Source organism: Triticum dicoccoides, chromosome 6A (genome assembly GCF_002162155.2).
Source record: "Triticum dicoccoides isolate Atlit2015 ecotype Zavitan chromosome 6A, WEW_v2.0, whole genome shotgun sequence".
NCBI classification, from domain to species: Eukaryota; Viridiplantae; Streptophyta; class Magnoliopsida; order Poales; family Poaceae; genus Triticum; species Triticum dicoccoides.
The window spans coordinates 412,831,141-412,850,803 of NC_041390.1; positions in this window are offsets into that span (position 1 = coordinate 412,831,141).

Below are 19,663 nucleotides of genomic sequence, written 5' to 3' on the forward strand. Positions count from 1 at the left end.
GTATCACCATCTCTTCGCCGAACTAGTGCACCTATACAATTACCATTGTATTGGGTGTGTTGGGGACACAAGAGACTCTTTGTTATTTGGTTGCAGGGTTGCTTGAGAGAGACCATCTTCATTCTACCTTAGGTCATCCACTTGAGGGAAATTTGCTACTGTCGTACAAACCTCTGCACTTGGAGGCCCAACAATGTCTACAAGAAGAATGTTGTGTAGTAGACATCAGTATATCCAATAGCAGCACGGTGCTTCTTCGGAGTTTTCAATAATCTCTCTTCTTCATGCTCTGAAAGGTTAGCACTAATAATAACAGGATATATCTTTTTCTCATCAAGATAAGCATATTTAAGAGTATCAGGTAACGGTTTGAGCTCAAACACGGGATCACCCTTGGGTGGAGGAGGATCCCCTAGGATTTCGACAGAAAAATTGTGTTTCAGGATGGGTTCCTGTTTAAAGAATACTTCATCTATTTCCCTTCTTTCATTCATAAACATATCATTTTCATGGTCTAGCAAATACTGTTCTAAAGGATCACTAGGAGGCACAGAAATATAAGCAAGACCAATAATTTCCTCTTTATTAGGCAATTCCTCTTCACAGTGTTGTCTACGAAATTTAGAGAAATTAAATTCATGAGACATATCACCTAAACCAATAGTAACAACATCCTTTTCGCAATCTATCCTAGCATTAACTGTGTTCAACAAGGGTCTACCAAATATAATGGGACAAAAGCTATCTTGTGGGGAACCAAGCACAAGAAAATCAGCAGGATATTTAGTTTTCCCACACAAGACTTCAACATCTCTAACAATTCCAATTGGTGAAATAGTATCTCTATTGGCAAGTTTAATTGTGACATCAATATCTTCTGTCTTAGCAGGTGCAATATCATGCATAATTTCTTTGTATAAGTCATGAGGTATAGCACTAGCACTGGCACCCATATCACATAAGCCATGATAACAATGATCTCCTATTTTAACATAAATAACATGCATGCCTACCACGGGTCTATGTTTATCTTTAGCACAAGGTTTAGAAATTCTAGCAGTCTCATCACGGAAATGAATAACATGACCATCAATATTATCAGACAAGAGATCTTTAACAATAGCAATATTAGGTTCAACTTTAACTTGCTCAGGAGGTGTATAAGTTCTAATGTTGCTTTTCCGAACCACAGTTGAAGCTTTAGCATGATCTTTTATCCTAACAGGAAAAGGTGGTTTCTCAACATAAGCAGTAGGAACAATAGGATCATTATAAGTGACAGTCTTTTCTTCAACTTTAATAGGTGCAGCTACTTTTACTTCTATGGGAGGATGATATTTAAACCACTTCTCTCTAGGGAGATCAACATGAGTAGCAAAAGATTCACAGAAAGAGGCTACTATTTCAGAGTCAAGTCCATATTTAGTGCTAAATTTACGGAAAACATCGGTATCCATAAAAGATTTAACACAATCAAAGTTAGGTGTCATACCTAACTTCTTACCTTCGTCGAGGTCCCAATCTTCATAGTTGAGTTTAATTCTTTCCAACAAATCCCATTTGAATTCAATAGTCTTCATCATAAAAGAGCCAGCACAAGAAGTATCGAGCATGGTGCGATTGTTATCAGAAAGCCGAGCATATAAATTTTGAATAATTATTTCTCTTGGAAGCTCCTGATTGGGGCATGAATATAACATTGATTTAAGCCTCCCCCAAGCTTGAGAGATGCTTTCTCCTTCACGAGGCCAAAAATTATATATATAATTGCGATCACGATGAACAAAATGCATAGGATAAAACTTCTGATGAAATTCCAATTTCAATCGTTTGTAGTTCCATGATCAGATATCATCACATAGCCTATACCATCTCAATGCATCTCCCTTCAAAGATAAAGGGAGGACCTTCTTCTTAATAACATCATCGGGCACACCTGCAAGCTTAAATAATCCACAAACTTCATCCACATATATAGGTGCTCATCAGGGTGCATTATTCCGTCTCCTGCAAAAGGATTACCTAGTAGTTTTTCTATCATACCCGAAGGAATCTCAAAGTAGACATTTTCATTTTCAGTAGGTTCAATAGGTTGAGGAGCAACTCTTTGCTCTACTGGTCGGGGTGAATATACCCCGAACAAGCCCCTCAGAGGATTACTTTCCATAGTACCAAGTGACAGTAAATTTTAGCACACTATATAAATTTTTCTTTACCAAATTCCACCTACCAAAGGCGCTTCACTCCCCGGCAACGGCGCCAGAAAAGAGCCTTGATGACCCACAAGTATAGGGGATCTATCGTAGTCCTTTCGATAAGTAAGAGTGTTGAACCCAACGAGGAGCAGAAGGAAACGATAAGCAGTTTTCAGCAAGGTATTCTCTGCAAGCACTAAAATTATAGGTGACAGATAATTTTGTGATAAGATAATTTGTAACGAGCAACAAGTAACAAAAGTAAATAAAGTGCAGCACGGTGGCTCAATCCTTATTGTATCAAAGGACAAGCCTGGATAAATTCTTATATAGAGAAAAGCGCTCCCGAGGACACATGGGAATTATCGTCAAGCTAGTTTTCATCACGTTCATATGATTCGCGTTCGGTACTTTGATAATTTGGTATGTGGGTGGACCGGTGCTTGGGTACTGCCCTTACTTGGACAAGCATCCCACTTATGATTAACCTTTATTGCAAGCATCCACAACTACAACAAAAGTATTAAGGTAAACCTAACCATAGCATGAAACATATGGATCCAAATCAGCCCCTTACGAAGCAACGCATAAACAAGGGTTTAAGCTTCTTGAAAGTGCAACTATCCCTAGGTGGTTTTGGTAATTCCTAACAACATATAGGTCATTGAGCTAATGCTATTTCAAGAATAATATCTCAGGAAAGCTCAATGATTGGCATGGCATGGATGAGAAAAGTGGACCCCTCAAAATGCTGAGGACAAAGGATTGGCTCAAGCTCAAAGCTCAAGACCCTACATTTTCTATTTTAGTGATCCAAGATCACATTGAGTCCATAGGCAAAGCCAATACTATCAAGGAGGGATGAGGTGTTGCTTAATGAGGCTCTTGCTCAAAATGCTTAGTAATATGCTCCAAAACCCTCAACTACTTTCTCACATCCACATATGACCTAAACCAAAAGTCAAACTCGGCCCCACCGATTCTTTTTATCTGGCGCCACCGAGTTCAGTTGTCATAGCCACTGCCACAAACCCTAGGCAAATCGGTCTCACCGATAGGGATCTCGGTCTCACCGAGATGGGATTGTAATCTCTCTGTTTCCCTTCGTAACATTTCGGTCTTACCGACATGAGCGATCGGTCCCACCGAGATTGCAATGTAAACTCACTGTTTTCCCTTTGTAACGTTTTGGTCTCACCGAAATGAGCGATCGATCCCACCGAGTTTACCTGACCAACTCTCTGGTTAGCTTATTACCAAAATCGGTCTCACCGAGTTTGTGTAATTGGTCTCATCGAGATTACGTTATGCCCTAACCCTAATCATATCGTTCCTACCGAGTTGCATGTCGGTCCCACCGAAAACCCTAACGGTCACTAGCTTTGCTGAACCAGTCCGACTGAGTTTATCAATTCGGCCCCACCGAGATTGGCAAGTTGTGTGTAACGGTTAGATTTTGTGTGGAGGCTATATATACCCCTCCACCACCTCTTCATTCATGGCGAGAGCCATCAGAACAAACCTACACTTCCAACTTACTTTTTCTGAGAGAGAGCCACCTACACTTGTGTTGAGGCCAAGATATTCCATTCTTACCATATGAATCTTGATCTCTAGCCTTCCCCAAGTTGCTTTCCACTCAAATCTTCTTTCCACCAAATCCATATCTTGTGAGAGAGAGTTGAGTGTTGGGGAGACTATCATTTGAAGCACAAGAGCAAGGAGTTCATCATCAACACACCATTTGTTACTTCTTGGAGAGTGGTGTCTCCTAGATTGGCTAGGTGTCACTTGGGAGCCTCCGACAAGATTGTGGAGTTGAACCAAGGAGTTTGTAAGGCAAGGAGATCGCCTACTTCGTGAAGATCTACCGCTAGTGAGGCAAGTCCTTCGTGGGCGACGGCCATGGTGGGATAGACAAGGTTGCATCTTCATGGACCCTTCGTGGGTGGAGCCCTCCGTGGACTCACGCAGCCATTACCCTTCGTGGGTTGAAGTCTCCATCAACGTGGATGTATGATAGCACCACCTATCGGAACCACGACAAAAACATCTGTGTCTCCTATTGTGTTTGAATCCTCCAAACCCTTCCCTTTACATTCTTGCAAGTTGCATGCTTTACTTTCCGCTGTTCATATACTCTTTGCATGCTTGCTTGAATTGTGTTAAGATTGCTTGACTTGTCCAAAGTTGCTAAAATCTGCCAAGAACTAAAATTGGGAAAAGGATAAGTTTTTATTTGGTCAAGTAGTCTAATCACCCCCCTCTAGACATACTTTCCAAAAGCTGCTTCGGTATCACCGAGTTTGCAAATCGGTAGATCCAAAATGCTTTCTATGGAAAACTAAAACTAAGTTTTTAACTCATTCTTTTGCAAAAACCTTTGTACTTTGTGATGCTTATCAAATCTACCTCATCTATAATCTATTCACAGGGTCTGCTATCAGTGTTTGCATCATGTCAGATCAGAGTGAAAGTTAGAACAAGTCTAAGGAGCAAGTGAACATGAGTGAGGGCACTAGTCCCTCTAGCAGTTTTGATGAGGGAAGCAGAAGTACACCCAACAACTTGCCTAAGGCAGCCACCAGGACCAGAAAGAAGAAAACCTCATATTCTGAGGATGAGGACTATGTGGCTGTTGAGGAAGAGGTCACCTCAAAGAGGAAAGTTCTGAAAAAGGAATATGGCACAGCTGCTGCCACTAAGCCGGGAATGAAGCAAAAGATTCCTGCCAAGAGAGTTCCCATGTCAAAGGCCAGAACATCCACTCAACAGACTTTGGGATCTGCACCCAAAGAACAGGTTGTGGAAGAAAAGAAAAGGAAGGAAAGGGTCAAGAAGACCACTGCCAGAGTGCTTGGCAGATGTTCAATAATGAAAGATTCTGAAGAAGAGGAAGAGGAAGAGGATGCAGCACCAGCACCCAAAGCTCAAAAGCTTATGGGAGATGCTATAAGGGCAGGGGCTGCTCCATCTAAGCCTAAGACTGCTCCTAAGACTGTTGCTCCATCTCCAAAGCCAAAACCCAAGAGGAGCACCAGGAACATCCCTGATGAGGAGAAGAACAAGGCCCCGGTGCCTCAAGCTGCTGAAGAAGAAGATGATTCTGTCGTTTTGAGGAAGTTGAAGCCCAAAATTCCAGATCACAATGATGCTCACCCAGTTGCAGAGAACATGAAAATCAGAAGGATTCAGGTTTAAGGCTATGGAGAGAGTCAGATCCATATTCCACCAGGAGAAGGACTGCTGTGGACTACATGTTCCATACAAAGGAACAACAGGACTTCTATGAGACTATCTTACTTGACAAGAAGCCCATAGTGTGTGACATGAGATGGGTTGATTAGAAATTCATTGAGGAAAATGAAGATCACTTCCCTAGTGTATATGACAGCTTCAAGGCATGTGGAGTCAATGAGTTTGTGGCTCGAAAGCTCACAAAGTGGAATGATGAGCTCATTATGCAGTTCTACTCCACAACTCATTTCTACCCAGATGGAAGGATTGTCTGGATGTCTGAAGGTACTAGGTACCAGTCAACGGTTGAAGAATGGGCAAAATTGATCAATGCTCCCGAGGAGAGTGAAGATGACTTGGATGTCTATGCCAGGAAGAAGAAGGATCACAACACCATGGCACATATGTACAAAGAGATCCCAGATGCTGCTCTTGAGACACACAAGTTTGGACCAGTACATTACCTTCTGTCAGGCTTGCCAACAATCAACTGGATCCTCAGGCACACTCTCTTGCCAAAGTCAGGTGATGACAAGATGATCAGAGGCCATGCAATTAACTTTCTTCACATATTTTATGTGCCTCAAAAGTTTAAGGTCATGAGCCTAATTGTGGAAACCATTAAGAGAACAACTGCAGATCATAAGAGAAGTTGTGGGTATGCCCCACAGATCCAGGAGCTAATCAACTCCAAGATGGGCACTGGCACATATCTCCTGGACAAGGAACACATGCCCATCTACCCAGACTTTGAGGACAACACTATGGTGATGGATGAGAATGAACCATCTTCTGTGCAAGCACAAGCCAAGAGGGAGAAGGCAAGGGCTGAAAAGGCTGCAAAGATGCCAACCACTAATGAGGCATCTCAGTATCTTCTGAAGAGCAAGCAAGATCAGCTTGGCTACTTGATTGCCTCCACCCTGAGGATTGAGACAGGATTGGCTACCCTGACTCAAAACCAGGAGAGCTTAGAGAGGATCATGGAGCAGAAGTTCTATGACTTAGATGTGAAGGTCACTGAGATCCAGTCAGTTGTTGAGCAACTTCAGGATGAAGTGCAGGAGAAGAAAGGCAAGTCTACCACTGATGCTTTTGCTAGAGTGCCCAGAGGACAGAGATCTGCTGTAGTGCCTGTCACAGACACCATAGAAACTTCATCTGCACCAGCTACAGCTTCAGTGCCACCAGCTCCAGCACCCACTCCACCAGCTCTATCTACATCAACTGATGCCTTCGTCCTCGGCATGTTATCTACACCACCACCTGAAGACCAAGCCTGAGAGTCGATCTAGCACTATGCATTTTTATGAACTTTTTGGTAACTTGTTGCCAAAGGGGGAGAAAATGTATAGATGATGGGTTTCGAGAGAGAGTGTTGCTTTTTATTCTCTCTTATTGTTTGGTGGTTAAAGTTTGTTTATTTGCTTGTTTGCGATACTTTATGCTTGTGTGTGATACTTGGATGATCATGTGTTTGATCATATGCTACCTTAATGCTTGTTGGATGACATTATCCTTTTATATCCCCATATATGATCATTCACTTTGCTTGGTTATGAGTGCATGTATTTCATTATTATCATTTTGAGCGCTCCACCAAGATGTATGTGACGTGGAAGAGTAACCCATGTTCCTAACTCATTGTGCATTTGCAGTCCAAAGCAAATCTTAAACTATGCACAAATTTAGGGGGAGCTCTTGCTTTTCACATACTTCTCAAAGCGACAATGTTATCCTCTCTTATTATGATTTGTCGAAGCTTTGATCTATATGTTTTCATCAATTACCAATGGTCACTAGCTTTGCTGAATCGGTCCGACCGAGTTTATCAATTCGGTCCCACCGAGATTGGCAAGTTGTGTGTAACTGTTAGATTTTGTGTGGAGGCTATATATACCCCTCCACCACCTCTTCATTCGTGGTGAGAGCCATCAGAACAAACCTACACTTCCAACTTACTTTTTCTGAGAGAGAGCCACCTATACTTGTGTTGAGGCCAAGATATTCCATTCTTACCATCTGAATCTTGATCTCTAGCCTTCCCCAAGTTGCTTTCCACTCAAATCTTCTTTCCACCAAATCCATATCCGGTGAGAGAGAGTTGAGTGTTGGGGGAGACTATCTTTTGAAGCACAAGAGCAAGGAGTTCATCATCCACACACCATTTGTTACTTCTTGGAGAGTGGTGTCTCCTAGATTGGCTAGGTGTCACTTGGGAGCCTCCGACAAGATTGTGGAGTTGAACCAAGGAGTTTGTAAGGGCAAGGAGATCGCCTACTTCATGAAGATCTACCGCTAGTGAGGCAAGTCCTTGGTGGGCGACGGCCCTGGTAGGATAGACAAGGTTGCTTCTTCGTGGACCATTCGTGGGTGGAGCCCTCCGTGGACTCGTGTAGCCATTACCCTTAGTGGGTTGAAGTCTCCATCAACGTGGATGTACGATAGCACCACCTATCGGAACCATGACAAAAACATCAGTGTCTCCTATTGCGTTTGAACCTCCAAACCCTTCCCTTTACATGCTTGGAAGTTGCATGCTTTACTTTCCGCTGCTCATATACTCTTTGCATGCTTGCTTGAATTGTGTTCAGATTGCTTGACTTGTCCAAAGTTGCTAAAATCTGCCAAGAACTAAAATTGGGAAAAGGATAAGTTTTTATTTGGTCAAGTAGTCTAATCACCCCCCCTCTAGACATACTTTCGATCCTACACTTCTGTCACTCTAGTAACCCATCATCTACTTATTACTTCCCAACGCCTTCCTCTAGGCCCAAATAATGGTGAAGTGTCATGTAGTCGACGTGCACATAACACCACTAGAGGAGAGACAACATACATCTCATCAAAATATCGAACGAATACCAAATTCACATGACTACTAATAGCAAGACTTCTCCCATATCCTCGGGAACGAACGTAACTACTCACAAAGGATATTCATGTTCATAATCAGAGGGGTATTAATATGCATATAGGATCTGAACATATGATCTTCCACAAAATAAACCAACTAGCATCAACTACAAGGAGTAATTAACACTACTAGCAACCACACAGGTACCAATCCCGGACTTAGAGGCAAGAATTGGATACAAGAGATGAACTAGGGTTTGAGAGGAGATGGTGCTGGTGAAGATGTTGATGGAGATTGACCCCCTCCCGATGAGAGGTTCATTGGTGATGACGATGGCGATGATTTCCCCCTCCCGGAGGGAGGTTTCCCCGGCGGAACAGCTCTGCCGGAGCCCTAGATTGGTTCCGCCAAGGTTCCGCCTCGTGGCGGTAGAGTCTCATCCCGAAAGCTGGCTTATGATTTTTTCCTCATCGTAAGACTCCATATAGCAAAAGATGGGCATTGGAGGGCCACCAGCGGGCCCACGAGGCAGGGGGCGTGCCCAGGGGGGTAGGGCGCGCCCCCACCCTCGTGGGCAGGGTGTGGCCCCCCTCTGGAACATCTTGCGCTCGGTATTTTTTATATATTCTGAAAATGACTTCCTTGAAGTTTCAGGACTTTTGGAGCTGTGCAGAATAGGTCTCTAATATTTGCTCCTTTTCCAGCCCAAAATCCCAGCTGCCGGCATTCTCCCTCTTTATGTAAACCTTGTAAAATAAGAGAGAATAGGCATAAGTATTGTGACATAATGTGTAATAACAGCCCATAATGCAATAAATATCAATATAAAAGCATGATGCAAAATGGATGTATCAGTCATGCACCCTTGATGAATGGTTTATTCTTGTTGAATCTCGATCGTAGTGATACACATATTCATAATATTGATGCCAAAAGATGCAAAGTTGATAATGATAGTGCAACATACTTGTGGCACTGCCATTTAGGTAATATTGGTGTAAAGCGCATGAAGAAACTCCATGCTGATGGACTTTTGGAATCACTTGATTTTGAATCATTTGATACTTGTGAACCATGCCTCATGGGCAAAATATGTAAAACTCCATTCGCCGGAACAATGGAGTGAGCTAATGACTTACTGGAAATAATACATAGTGATGTATGCGGTCCGATGAGTGTTGAGGCACGCGGAGGGTATCGCTATTTTCTGACCTTGACAGATGATTTGAGTAGGTATTGGTATATCTACTTGATGAAGCACAAGTGTGAAACATCTGAAAAGTTCAAAGAATTTTAGAGTGAAGTGGAGAATCATCGTAATTAGAAAATAAAGTTTCTATAGTCTGATTGTGAAGAATATTTGAGTTACGAGTTTAGCCTTCATTTAAAACAATGTGGAATTGTTTCACAACTCACGCCACCTGGAACACGACAGCATAATGGTGTGTCCAAACGTCGTAGCCATACTTTATTGGATATGGTGTGTTCTATGATGTCTTTTACCGATTTACCACTATCATTTTGGGCTTATGCATTAGAGACAACGACATTCACATTAAATAGGGAACCGTCTAAATCCGTTGAGACGACACCATATGAACTGTGGTTTGGCAAGAAACCTAAGCTATTGTTTTTTTAAAATGTGGGGATGCAACGCTTATGTCCAAAGGCTCCAGCCTGATAAGCTCGAACCTAAATTGGAGAAGTGCGTCTTCATAGGATACCCTAAGCAAACTATTGGGTACACCTTCTACCACAGATCCGAAGGCAATATCTTTGTTGCCAATAATGGATCCTTTCTAGAGAAGGAGTTTCTCTCGAAAGAAGTGAGTGGGAGGAAAGTAGAAATTGATGTGGTAATTGTACCTTCTCTCGAATGGGAAAGTAGCACATCAGAGAAAACCGTTCCCGTGATTCCTACACCAACTAGAGAGCAAGCTAATGATGATGATCATGAAACTTCAGATCAAGTTACTACTGGACCTCTTAGGTTGACCAGAGCATGTTCCGCACCAGAGTCGTACAGTAATCCTGTCCTAGAAGTTATGTTATTAGACCATGGCGAACCTACGAACTATGAAGAAGTTGTGATGAGCCCAGCTTTCGACAAATGGCTTGAGGCCATGAAATCTGAGATAGGAGCCATGTATGAGAACAAAATGTGTTCTTTGGTGGACTTTCCCAATGATCAGCAAGCCATTGAGAATAAATGGATCTTCAAGAAGAAGACTGATGCTGATGGTAATGTTACTGTCCACAAAGTTCGACTTATCGCAAAAGGTTTTTGACAATTTCAATGAATTTACTATGATGAGACTTTCTCACCCCTAGCTATGCTTAAGTCTGTCTGAATCATGTTAGCAATTGCCGCATTTTATAATTATGAAATCTGGCAAATGGATGTCAAAACTGCATTCCTTAATGGATTTCTTAAAGAGGAGTTGTATATGATGCAACCAGAAAGTTTTTTCGATCCTAAAGTTCCTAAGAAAGTGTGCAAGTTCCCATGATCCATCTATGGACTGGTGCAAGCATCTCAGAGTTGGAATATATGCTTTGATGAAGTGATCAAAGCATATAGTTTTATACAGACTTATGGTGAAGTCTGTATTTACAAGAAAGTGAGTGGGAGCTCTATAGCATTTCTGATATTATATGTGGATGACATATTATTGATTGGAAATGATATAGAATTTTTGGATAGCATAAAAGGATACTTGAAATAGAATTTTTCAATGAAAGACCTTGGTGAAGCTGCTTATATATTGGGCATCAAGATCTATAGGGATAGATCGAGATGCTTAATAAGACTTTCACAAAGCACATACCTTGATAAAGTTTTGAAGAAGTTCAAAATGGACCAGTCAAAGAAAGGGTTCTTGCCTGTGTTACAAGGTGTGAAATTGAGTCAGACTCAAAGCCCGAACACTACAAAAGATAGAGAGAAAAATAAAAGTCATTCCCTATGCCTCAGCCATATGTTCTATCATGTATGCTATGCTGTGTACTAGACATGATGTGCATTTCCATAAGTTTGGCAAGGAGGTACCAAAGTAATCTAGGTGTGGATCATTGGACAGCGGTCAAGAACATCCTAAATTACCTGAAAAGGGCCAAGGATATATTTCTTGTTTATGGAGATGACGAAGAGCTCATCGTAACTGGTTACGTCGATGCTAGGTTCGACACTGATCCGGATGACTCTGAGTCACAAACCAGATACATATTTATATTGGATGGTGGAGCTGTCAGTTGGTGCGGTTCCAAGCAGAGCGTCGTGGTGGGATCGACGTGTGAATTGGAGTACATAGCTTCTTCAGAAACAGCGCTGAAGGAGTCTGGATGAAGGAGTTCATATCCCATCTGGGTGTAATACCCAGTCCATTGGGTCCAATGAAAATCTTTTGTGACAACACTGGAGCAATTGCCTTGGCAAAGGAATCTAGGTTTCACTAGAGAACCAAACACATCAACAGATGCTTCAACTCCATTCGTTAAAAGGTCAAGGATGGAGACATAGAGATTTGCAAAATATATAAGGATCTGAATGTAGTAGACCCGTTGACTAAGACTCCTCCGAGATCAAAACATGATCAACACCAAGACTCCATGGGTGTTAGATTCATTACAATGTAATCTAGGTTATTGACTCTAGTGCAAGTGGGAGACTAAAGGAAATATTCCCTAGAGGCAATAATAAATTTCTTATTTTATATTTCCTTATTCATGATAAAGGTTCATTATTAGTTCTATAATTGTATTGATTAGAAACTGAAATACAAGTGTGAGTACATAAACAAATACCGTGTCCCTAGTAAGTCTATACTAGACTAGATTATTGATCAAAGATGGTTAAGGTTTCCTAACCATAGACATGTGTTGTAATTTGATAACAGGATCAAATCATTAGGAGAATGATGTGATGGACAAGACCCATCCATTAGCTAAGCATATGATCGTTCAGTTTATTGCTATTACTTTCTTAATTTCAAATACATATTCGTTCGACTATGAGATTATTCAACTCCCAAATACTAGAGGAATACCTTGTCTGCTATCAAATGTCACAACATAATTGGGTTCTCATAAAGATGCTCTATAGGTATCTCTGAAGGTGTTTGTTGAGTTGGCATACATCGAGATTAGGATTTGTCACTCCGTGTATCGGAGAGGTATCTCTGCGCCTTCTCGATAATACACATCATAAGAAGCCTTGCAAGCAAAGTGGCTAAGGAGTTAGTTACAAGATGATGTATTACGGAATGAGTAAAGAGACTTGCGGGTAATGAGATTTAATTAGGTATGAAGATACCGACGATCGAATATCGGGCAAGTAACATACCGATAGACAAAGGGAATTACGTATGTTGTCATAAGGTTCGACCGATAAAGATCTTCGTAGAATATGTAGGATCCAATATGGGCATCTAGGTTCCGCAATTGGTATATAATTGATCGGAGAGGTGTCTCGGTCATGTCTACATAGATCTCGAACCCGTAGGGTCCGCACGCTTAACATTCGTTGAAGATATAGTGTTATATGAGTTATATGATTTGGTGACTGAATGTTGTTCGGACACTCCGATGAGATCACGGACATGACGAGGAGCTCCGGAATGGTCTAGAGGTAAAGACTGATATATAGGACGATACTATTTGGACACTGGAAGAGTTTCAGAGTGCACCGGGTAGTCATCGGATCACTAGAAGGGATTTCGAACACCCCCGGGTGGTCTACGGGCGTAATGGGCCAAGGGGAGGAACACACTAGCCCAAAAGGGGGCTGGCGCGCCCTCTCCCTGGCCACTGGCCCTAGAGGAGGAAGAAAAGGGGGAGGGTTAGCCCCTCCTACCTTTCCCTCCTCATGTGAGAAAGGAAGGGGGGGCCACCTCCCCCTGCCTTCCTCCCGCACACAAACATGGCAGGGGGGTAGGGGCAGGAGCCCAAGTGGGATTCGGCCCCACTTGGGGCACCTCCTAGATGCCTCCCCTCCCCCACCTATATATATGTGGAAGGGGGCGCCACACATAGCCTACGACAATCTCTTAGCCGTTTGCGGCGCCCCTCTCCATAGTTTTGTCCCCTGGTCATATTTTCGTATGACTTAGGCAAAGCCCTGCGGAGATAGCATCACCACCACCATCACCACGCCGTTGTGCTGCCAGAACTCATCCACTACTTTGTCGTCTTGCTTGATCAAGAAGGCGAGGATGTCACCGAGCTGAATGTGTGCTGAATGTGGCGGAGGTGTCGTACGTTTGGTACTTGATCGGTTGGATCACGAAGGAGTTCGACTACATCAACCGCGTTACTAAAAGCTTCCGCCTACGGTCTACGAGGGTACATAGACACACTCTCCCCTCTCGTTGCTATGCATCTCCATGGATATATCTTGTGTGTGCATAGAATTTTTTTTGTTTTCCATGCAACATTTCCCAACAGTATTGCAATGATATCTTCTTGTAGTCTTGTGAGACGCTTCACACTGATTGAATTTTGAGAGATAGTGATGAAAAAATGCAGAGGTCAAGAAGTGTGTTGCGGACATGAGTGCCCATGATCCCGTTGAGAGCAACAGGAAGTAGGTATGCCATCATCACATGAGACTCATGGGACTTCATTCCACCAAACCTTTGTCGTGTATGATCCTTCAGTTACTGAAACTCTTTGATACCATCAAGATAGCTGAAAACTTGACCGAGCTCTGCAGAGGTCAAGAAGTGTGTTGCGGACATGAGTGCCCATGATCCCGTCGAGAGCAACAGGAAGTAGGTATGCCATCATCACATGAGACTCATGGGACTTCATTCCACCAAACCTTTGTCGTGTATGATCCTTCAGTTACTGAAACTCTTTGATACCATCAAGACAGCTGAAAACTTGACCGAGCTCATTCTCATCAAGAGTGAAGCAAGCATGGGGGGGGGGGTAGAGGAATAACCGTCCTTACCCTCGCATGTCTTGTTTGTTTTCAGGCCTCCAGCTTGAAGATCATCCCTAATACCGATGTATTTCAAGTCTTGTCTCGCCCTCGGCTCATCCTACTCTTTTCTTGCATGTCAAAGTGTGTTTCAAGCAAAATCTCACACACATTCTTTGTCATATGCATGACATCAAGGCAATGTGGAGTACTGAGGATTTCCGAGTAGTCCAACTCCTAGAAAACATATTTCCTTTTCCATACTTTTAGCAACATTTTCTCCTTGACACTCTTCCGCTTCTTTCCCGGCTTACATGGTATCACTCATGTCTCATCTGTGTTGTCGAACAGATCTCCATGCCTTCCCCACCCTTCATCTTTGTCAAGCCACCTTCGATGGCCCAAGAACATGGTTTTCGACTACCCTTTTTTGATAGCTAGCAAAAAGATATATCATACATACATTTAACACATTTGCAATGTCCATGGCATGCCTATCCCAACATATACCAGCAAGCCACGACGCTACTAGGTGGGTCCAGCAGACGGCCGCAAAAGTGGATCCTGCTTAAAATACAGATGGCATGGTGAAAAGCAACAAACCATAGCTAGTTCCGATAGTGGTAGCATGGTAAAATATTATACGACACTATTAATTTTGTGGCCTGCTAGATTATTGGTTCCCACATACTGGTGGCTTACCATTTTGTAGGCACGCCACCAGTAACCTATTATAGATGGCACACGGAATATGGCCACGCCACCGGTATTGGAGAAACTAATGGTAGTGTGGATTGAGAATGGCGTACCACCAATTAAAATTGTATGTAAGCATTTGTGCACTATTGAAAGTATTTAAATATGGTTGGAACATGCAGGTTGACTTTAGTTACTTAGATACAAAATGTGAACCATGAAAACAAAGCTTTTAATTAGGATTATAATATTTGGTGTGATGTTAGTTATTTCCACATAAAGTAGAAGTAAGACGAACCAACAATTACAAGGGTTGAGTGCTCTAGTTTGATGTAATTATTACTGAAAGAGTTCTTGATAAATAATTTTTTTACTTCCTGGGTTATGAGATATTCAATCCAATGCCAATTATTGCATACCGAACAACAAGTATCAGTCTATATATGTTTTTAGGGTTCAGTTGTTGACCATCTAGCAATTATCATGCAATGGATGTGTGGGTGGCTCATGATCTATGGTTTCCATTGTTAAGTTTCATGCCAATTAGTCAACCATGGTAGGAGACAAGTAATCATAAACTATATTACTCGTCCTAACTTAACAAGTCACATTATTTTATTTTTTTTCCTTCTTATATTTGATATAATTAATATCCACAATAGCAAATACAACAATTTCAATGTGATTTCATGCAACATATTGGATGACAACTACCTAGATCAACACTAGAGTGAACCAAATATGGAAGGGGGGGTTGTCGGATTCGGGGTTCCATAGACCATTGAGAGGTTCGAACCCTGGGGTGCATGCGAAGAACTCTCCCCTCCCGGTCTGCCTGCTTGATGATTCCACGGCCTAACTCGACGAATCCAAGAGACAAGGGACACAACAGTTTATCCTGGTTCGGGCCACCTTGTGGTCTAATACCCTGCTCCATCTTTGTGGTGGATTGCCTCGAGGGGCTGAGGATAAACTAGTACAGTGGTTGAACAGCCTCAGGAGGTGAGGTGTTCTTGAGCTCGATGAGTTGGTGGATGAGAGGGTGATCTGGGTGATCTCCCCTCTATGGTGGTGGCTAGTCCTATTTATAGTGGCCTCCGTCCTCTTCCCAAATGTAAGGAAGGAAGGGATCCCACAACGGCCAATTTTTAATGGGGACAACTAGTACAAGCTATCCTGATAAAAGTAGTCTTCTCCTGCAAAAGGCTCTAGTGGTGACGCTATGGTGGGCTCCGTGATGAATCTGCCCTGCCGTCCTAGCAGCCTTGGTCTTGTTGAACCGATATGAAAACCTTTGCTTGATTCCCAGGACTCCGCGCCTGCACTTGCCTCCTTGTCACCAAAGGGGAAACTGGTACACTCCGCCCACTGGCGCCCGTCTAGCCTTGGTCGTCATGGCTCACGTCATGTGAACCTCGCGAGGTGTACCTTTCCTTGATATCTCCGCTTCTCGGGAGCCAGCCTAGTGAGGACACCCCCTAGGGTGGTCTTGGTGGTGTCCGCCTCGTGAGGGTCTTGGATTGTTGTTGCTGAATCTGGGTCATACCAGGCTGTTGATGGAGCCACGCCGTGGGCCGCAGGCAGGCGAGTCAGGGTACCCCCATTACCAGGACACCGATAGTAGCCCTTGGCCCAAGGCGCGCTCGAACTTGGCTTCGAGGCGAAGCCAAAGGGCAAGGGCGAAGCGCCGCAGGCCCCAACCGCCTGCGGCCTCGGTCGACGCATGGCGATCAATGGGACATGGGCGCCCCCACTTCCCCATGCAGCCTTGATATTTGTCGGGCTTGGTAGTTGTAAGTGCATTTAGTGCCCCTTAGTGATTTTGGTGTATTAAAGACTTATAGGTTAAGGGACTAATGTGTTTATGAGTGTACACAGGTCTATAAGTCTATGAGGAGTTTGATATTTACAGAGAAAGTCGACCCCTAAAAATGAAGTTCTTCGTCTGAAGACTTTGGTATTCTGAAGACTTTCTGAAGACTTTGAAAGTGAAGAAATTGGTGTGACCTTGAAGACTTGGTATTCATTCGAGGAACATGAATCGTGAAGACTTTTGTTTTCGTAGTTTCATTTTCTATTTCTTGAGTCATAGGAAACACCGTACTGTTAAAGGGGGTCGAGGAAATACTAAGGAAAAATTTCCATGTGATGCTCAACTCAAAATCCTACACCTACCAATCCCTTCGAGTGAAGCCATTGGAAATCTCATACAGTCCAGTCATATTCTTCAGTGACAGAGACGAAGTTCTTCTGGTCTCTGAGGAATTTGTTCTGACTGAGGAGTTAGGAATTCGCCAATGCGGATTGCCTACACAGTGAGGAACATGATAGCCTTGAGGATTTTGCTACTCAAAATTCTGACCGTTGCGGTGCTATGCACCAGCTGTCCCAAAAATATATATCCACCTAACGGTCATATCATTGAATGGCATTTATGTCTTATCATGTTGGGCTGCTCCCTAGGCTATAAATAGCCGCCCCCTACAACCACTAACTGGTTGGCTACTCCGAGAGAAACTGACACTCTTCATTAGAGAGCAACCCATCCTTTGAGGACTTCGAGCGAAAATCATCAAGTGAGGAAAAACCCAAAACCCAAACACCTACAAACCCCAAGTGATTGAGCATCACTGAAGAGATTGATCCTGCGTGGATCCGACGCTTGTTACCTTTGAGGACTGTGCTTCTTCCAGACGGTTAGGCGTCATGGTCTAGAGCATCCAAGAGGAATTGTGGATTGCCGAGTGACCAAGTTTGTGAAGGTTTGGAAGTCGCCTGAAGACGTACCACGAGTGATTGGGTGAGGCCTGTGTGACCTTAACTCAAGGAGAATATAGTGAGGACTGGGTGTCCTGAGCTACGTGTTCAGGACTAGGTGTCCGGGACTGTGTGTCCTCGAGTTTAAATACTCAGCCGCTCCAACGAGACGTACAACTGAGGCAGCAGTTGGAACTGGTCTACCAAATCATTGTCTTCACCAAGCTTACTGGTTCCATTTCCTCAACTCTTTCATTTCCTCATAACTGTGTTGTGTGCTTGTTCATATCTGTGCGTGAAGACTTTCTCAATTTCCCCAGTTCAATTTCTTCAGTCTGATTGTCTTCATCCTGTGTTATCCTGTGCTTACGCTTCCTGTACTCTGTGCCTGTCTTCATTTCATCATGATGACTATGCTTGTATTCTGTTATGTTTACTTTTGAGTACTTATTCTGCTGCTAGTAGTTCTTCGCTAAGGAATTTCCTCTCCGGCAAATTCCTTAGTGAAGAATTTCATAAAAATCGCCTATTCACCCCCCTGTAGTCGATATAACGCACTTTCAGTAGTCGCCACCACCAGCTCATCTCTATCTTCATTGCTTGCTGCGCGCTTCCTTTTATCCTCCACCTTCTCAGCTCTCCCATGTCGACATGGCACCGAGGTTGGCGAAGAAGAAGAAAGTGAAGAGCCGCGCTCCGGCTGAATCTTCGCCGGCCTTCGAGCCCGCCCTCGAGCGGTCAATGGTGGTCAGCCAGGAGATGCTGGACAAGATTCTTCTGGCACTCGCCTCCAATTCCAATGAGTGGAACACGACGGTGGCTTGGCCTGCTTCCCGCGCCATGGTCGACATGGCAGCCACTGAGATCCCCATTCATCTCCACGCCCTCTTGGCAGGCTTGATTCCCCCCTTTTCCGATTTCTTCAACGCCATAATCTCGCATTACCAAGTCCACGCGCTGCAACTGGATCCCCAATCCATCCTTCTCCTCGCCTCTTTGCCTTCGTATGCGAGGCCAAGGTGGGCATTGTTCCCTCCGTGGCCTTATTTCGCCATTTCTTTTTGATTCACCTAACCGATGCTCGTATGTGCTTGGAGTGCGTGACCTTCTAGGTTGTGGCAGCAACAACCGGCACAGGAATCGACTTTGAGCTCTCGCCGGTCGTAAATGGATTCTGAAAGTGGTGGGTGTTCGTGGATGTTGGCGTGCTCAACTCCCTGCTCTGGTTCCCCTGGGCACCGACTAAACCAAGATCCGGATGGGGGCATGCCCACGTTTGGCGCCGGCTAGCCAGGTTGAAGGAGCTTGGGGCGATGGCTCCCATGGTGGTGAAGGAGTTCGTCCAGCACTGCATTGCTCCGCTCCAGCAACATTCTCGACGGATGTGGACCTTCACCGGCAGCAGGGACCCCATGAGGCTCTAGGTACCTACGCTTCCTCCCGAGACTTTGCACACGGTGCTTGAGCTCCTGACTGGCGACCCTCCGCCATCCATGCTTTCGAAGGAGGGCTGCCTCCTGTACTTGTACTCGAACACGGAGGGGTTCGTCAGGCAGATGCCCCTCTTCGACGAGTGGGGGCTGCGCTCGGCTAGGCTTGAGGGGCCCCGTGAGGACCCTGTCCTTGTGGTCCCCCTGCCTGCCGTCCCTACGGCGCACGCCCCAAAGGTGGACACTGGGGGCCGGGCGCAGCCGGGTGATAACCCACAAGTATAGGGGATCGCAACAGCTTTCAAGGGTAAAGTATTCAACCCAAATTTATTGATTCGACACAAGGGGAGCCAAAGAATATTCTCAAGTATTAGCAGCTGAGTTGTCAATTCAACCACACCTGGAAACTTAGTATCTGCAGCAAAGTGTTTAGTAGCAAGTAATATGATAGCGATGGTAACGGTAACAAAAGAGTAACGAAAGCAAAGTAATGTTTTTGGTATTTTGTAGTGATTGTAACAATAGCAACGGGAAAGTAAATAAGCGTAAACCAGTATATGGAAAGCTCGTA